Here is a 5,212-nt window from a genome sequence, read left to right as displayed (position 1 = left end):
AGCGTTAAAGTGGGGCATGGAAGAGGATGAAAATGGGAAGTTTACTTATAGAGAGAAGTGAGAAATGCCCTGTGTGCACACACCGGTGTCTGACCATAGAATACATATAAATAATGCCTCTAGAAAAGAGCTATGCATGTGTGTCTCAGTGGCCTAATGGATAAGGCACTGGCCTTCTAAGCCAGGGATTGTGGGTTCGAGTCCCATCTGAGGTGATAACAAAATTCCTCCCCCTTTCTTTTCCAGAAAATTAGGTAGATTTATTACATGCTTCCTCTCAGAAGTTTATGAGGGATTAGGTACTTTGTAACGGTCCCATTTTACTTGTGTACACTTCACAGTCATGTTAGTGTTCTGAAACTGCAAAGTATATTGTTAAATGCCTATTTTTGTGAGATGCATTTTCGACCGTCCAGAAAATATTCCTTTAGAAAAAATGATTTGAATTGGATTGGTGTGAATCTTGTTTCTAGAGGTGGTGACAGGCTTTCAGCTACTTGAATAGGTCAAGCCAGGATTCATAAAACTTATACAACCTATGTGAGTGTGAAAAATTAGCATATGCAGGAAGGAGCAATTTGTACTACTTTCAAAACAGTTTCACTCCACGTCTGGAAACGTCCAGAGCTATGTAGAGCATACAAATGAGCTTTAAACTCATGAGGAAAGAGGTTTGTATGCAAAAAGAAAAACAAAAGCATATCGTACTCATAAAATTCTCAATATATAGATTCCAAAAAAGTGCTTCCAGCAAAAAGAGCTGAAAGAACACTATGGGATGTAAACCTGAATACCTTTCAATAATATGTTCTCCATCCATGCATACCACCTACATGATAAAAATCATCTCAGGTGAACGGATGACCGCGTGGCCTAATGGATAAGGCGTCTGACGTCGGATCAGAAGATTGAGGGTTCGAGTCCCTTTGTGGTTGTTTTTGGCCAATGGTCACACAATCTGCTTTACATTCAGAGTGGAAAAAGTCTTTTCCAATACTCTTGTAGTCCTCACTTTCTCATTACTAATCATTAATAAAGTGGAGTACATACTGTAAACTCATTCAGGTTGCATCTTCAGTCTAACTACTTGTACATTTTAGTGGCATTAAAAAGTGCTTCTATGCCGACGCACTGAATATGTAATAGGTTTGCAGAATTTTGATGTGACACAATGGGGTTTTAGCTTAAGTGTGTGTAGAAGAACTGCAAGGTGTGTGCCTATGTGTGCATAGAGTGGTACATGTGTAAAATCTGTATGATTTGGGCAGTTAAAGTGCTGATTTTGCCTCCGAGTAAGAAAAGTACTACACAAAATGTATAAAGGATCGGCACATTGACTGCCTTTGCTGATGCCCCCGTTGCCTAATTTGTAGTGCAATGGTTAAGTTGCAGAGTGTGGTTGAACTTGGTTAGGAGACTTGGTGCCTCTTTCCGTGTCCTGCTGATGATAAGGATGGCTTGATACCATTTTCTAAGCCCAGTATATTGAGAAAAGAAGTAAGTGAAGAAGAAGTGTGGAGTCGAAAGTGGTTCTCCAATTTCTCTCCACTTGGTAAAATTGCAAAGTCTCCATTATAGCATAGAAGAGAGCGTTAAAGTCGGGGATGGAAGAGGATGAAAATGGGAAGTTTACCTATAGAGAGAAGTGAAAAATGCCTGTGTGCACACACCGGTGTCTGACCATAGAATGCATATAAATAATGCCTCTAGAAAAGAGCTATGCATGTGTGTCTCAGTGGCCTAATGGATAAGGCACTGGCCTTCTAAGCCAGGGATTGTGGGTTCGAGTCCCATCTGAGGTGATAACAAAATTCCTCCCCCTTTCTTTTCCAGAAAATTAGGTAGATTTATTACATGCTTCCTCTCAGAAGTTTATGAGGGATTAGGTACTTTGTAACGGTCCCATTTTACTTGTGTACACTTCACAGTCATGTTAGTGTTCTGAAACTGCAAAGTATATTTTTAAATGCCTATTTTTGTGAGATGCATTTTCGACCGTCCAGAACATATTCCTTTGGAAAAAATGATTTGAATTGGATTGGTGTGAATCTTGTTTCTAGAGGTGGTGACAGGCTTTCAGCTACTTGAATAGGTCAAGCCAGGATTCATAAAACGTATACAACCTATGTGAGTGTGAAAAATTAGCATATGCAGGAAGGAGCAATTTGTACTACTTTCAAAACAGTTTCACTCCACGTCTGGAAACGTCCAGAGCTATGTAGAGCATACAAATGAGCTTTAAACTCATGAGGAAAGAGGTTTGTATGCAAAAAGGAAAACAAAAGCATATCGTACTCATAAAATTCTCAATATATAGATTCCAAAAAAGTGCTTCCAGCGAAAAGAGCTGAAAGAACACTATGGGATGTAAACCTGAATACCTTTCAATAATATGTTCTCCATCCATGCATACCACCTACATGATAAAAATCATCTCAGTTGAACGGATGACCGCGTGGCCTAATGGATAAGGCGTCTGACGTCGGATCAGAAGATTGAGGGTTCGAGTCCCTTTGTGGTTGTTTTTGGCCAATGGTCACACAATCTGCTTTACATTCAGAGTGGAAAAAGTCTTTTCCAATACTCTTGTAGTCCTCACTTTCTCATTACTAATCATTAATAAAGTGGAGTACATACTGTAAACTCATTCAGGTTGCATCTTCAGTCTAACTACTTGTGCATTTTAGTGGCATTAAAAAGTGCTTCTATGCCGACGCACTGAATATGTAATAGGTTTACAGAATTTTGACGTGACAGAATGGGTTTTTAGCTTAAGTGTGTGTAGAAGAACTGCAAGGTGTGTGCCTATGTGTGCATAGAGTGGTACATGTGTAAAATCTGTATGATTTGGGCAGTTAAAGTGCTGATTTTGCCTCCGAGTAAGAAAAGTACTACACAAAATGTATAAAGGATCGGCACATTGGCTGCCTTTGCTGATGCCCCCGTTGCCTAATTTGTAGTGCAATGGTTAAGTTGCAGAGTGTGGTTGAACTTGGTTAGGAGACTTGGTGCCTCTTTCCGTGTCCTGCTGATGATAAGGATGGCTTGATACCATTTTCTAAGCCCAGTATATTGAGAAAAGAAGTAAGTGAAGAAGAAGTGTGGAGTCGAAAGTGGTTCTCCAATTTCTCTCCACTTGCTAAAATTGCAAAGTCTCCATTATAGCATAGAAGAGAGCGTTAAAGTCGGGGATGGAAGAGGATGAAAATGGGAAGTTTACTTATAGAGAGAAGTGAGAAATGCCCTTTGTGCACACACCGGTGTCTGACCATAGAATACATCTAAATAATGCCTCTAGAAAAGAGCTATGCATGTGTGTCTCCGTGGCCTAATGGATAAGGCACTGGCCTCCTAAGCCAGGGATTGTGGGTTCGAGTTCCATCTGAGGTGATAACAAAATTCCTCCCCCTTTCTTTTCCAGAAAATTAGGTAGATTTATTACATGCTTCCTCTCAGAAGTTTATGAGGGATTAGGTACTTTGTAACGGTCCCATTTTACTTGTGTACACTTCACAGTCATGTTAGTGTTCTGAAACTGCAAAGTAGATTTTTAAATGCCTATTTTTGTGAGATGCATTTTCGTCCGTCCAGAACATATTCCTTTGGAAAAAATTATTTGAATTGGATTGGTGTGAATCTTGTTTCTAGAGGTGGTGACAGGCTTTCAGCTACTTGAATAGGTCAAGCCAGGATTCATAAAACTTATACAACCTATGTGAGTGTGAAAAATTAGCATATGCAGGAAGGAGCAATTTGTACTACTTTCAAAACAGTTTCACTCCACGTCTGGAAACGTCCAGAGCTATGTAGAGCATACAAATGAGCTTTAAACTCATGAGGAAAGAGGTTTGTATGCAAAAAGGAAAACAAAAGCATATCGTACTCATAAAATTCTCAATATATAGATTCCAAAAAAGTGCTTCCAGCGAAAAGAGATGAAAGAACACTATGGGATGTAAACCTGAATACCTTTCAATAATATGTTCTCCATCCATGCATGCCACCTACATGATAAAAATCATCTCAGGTGAACGGATGACCGCGTGGCCTAATGGATAAGGCGTCTGACGTCGGATCAGAAGATTGAGGGTTTGAGTCCCTTCGTGGTCGTTTTTGGCCAATGGTCACACAATCTGCTTTACATTCAGAGTGGAAAAAGTCTTTTCCAATACTCTTGTAGTCCTCACGTTCTCATTACTAATCATTAATAAAGTGGAGTACATACTGTAAACTCATTCAGGTTGCATCTTCAGTCTAACTACTTGTGCATTTTAGTGGCATTAAAAAGTGCTTCTATGCCGACGCACTGAATATGTAATAGGTTTGCAGAATTTTGATGTGACACAATGGGGTTTTAGCTTAAGTGTGTGTAGAAGAACTGCAAGGTGTGTGCCTATGTGTGCATAGAGTGGTACATGTGTAAAATCTGTATGATTTGGGCAGTTAAAGTGCTGATTTTGCCTCCGAGTAAGAAAAGTACTACACAAAATGTATAAAGGATGGGCACATTGGCTGCCTTTGCTGATGCCCCCGTTGCCTAATTTGTAGTGCAATGGTTAAGTTGCAGAGTGTGGTTGAACTTGGTTAGGAGACTTGGTGCCTCTTTCCGTGTCCTGCTGATGATAAGGATGGCTTGATACCATTTTCTAAGCCCAGTATATTGAGAAAAGAAGTAAGTGAAGAAGAAGTGTCGAGTCGAAAGTGGTTCTCCAATTTCTCTCCACTTGCTAAAATTGCAAAGTCTCCATTATAGCATAGAAGAGAGCGTTAAAGTCGGGGATGGAAGAGGATGAAAATGGGAAGTTTACTTATAGAGAGAAGTGAGAAATGCCCTGTGTGCACACACCGGTGTCTGACCATAGAATACATATAAATAATGCCTCTAGAAAAGAGCTATGCATGTGTGTCTCAGTGGCCTAATGGATAAGGCACTGGCCTTCTAAGCCAGGGATTGTGGGTTCGAGTCCCATCTGAGGTGATAACAATATTCCTCCCCCTTTCTTTTCCAGAAAATTAGGTAGATTTATTACATGCTTCCTCTCAGAAGTTTATGAGGGTTTAGGTACTTTGTAACGGTCCCATTTTACTTGTGTACACTTCACAGTCATGTTAGTGTTCTGAAACTGCAAAGTAGATTTTTAAATGCCTATTTTTGTGAGATGCATTTTCGACGGTCCAGAACATATTCCTTTGGAAAAAATGATTTGAATTG

General features: G+C 39.8%; 3 non-coding genes across 3 annotated transcripts; all 3 read left to right on the top strand.

Moving 5' to 3' along the window:
- Nucleotides 1-142: 142 nt before the first annotated feature.
- On the top strand, nucleotides 143-215 carry TRNAR-UCU (transfer RNA arginine (anticodon UCU)). Its single transcript has one exon. It is a non-coding gene; the product is annotated as a tRNA-Arg (tRNA).
- A 1,514-nt stretch (nucleotides 216-1,729) lies between these two features.
- Nucleotides 1,730-1,802, top strand: TRNAR-UCU (transfer RNA arginine (anticodon UCU)). The gene has a single exon. It is a non-coding gene; the product is annotated as a tRNA-Arg (tRNA).
- A 3,103-nt stretch (nucleotides 1,803-4,905) lies between these two features.
- Nucleotides 4,906-4,978, top strand: TRNAR-UCU (transfer RNA arginine (anticodon UCU)). The gene has a single exon. It is a non-coding gene; the product is annotated as a tRNA-Arg (tRNA).
- Nucleotides 4,979-5,212: the final 234 nt, after the last annotated feature.

Source organism: Triturus cristatus, chromosome 4_1 (assembly GCF_964204655.1).
Source record: "Triturus cristatus chromosome 4_1, aTriCri1.1, whole genome shotgun sequence".
NCBI classification, from domain to species: domain Eukaryota; kingdom Metazoa; phylum Chordata; class Amphibia; order Caudata; family Salamandridae; genus Triturus; species Triturus cristatus.
Note: the sequence above shows the minus strand (reverse complement) of the source record. Positions and strands in the feature narration are given on the sequence as shown.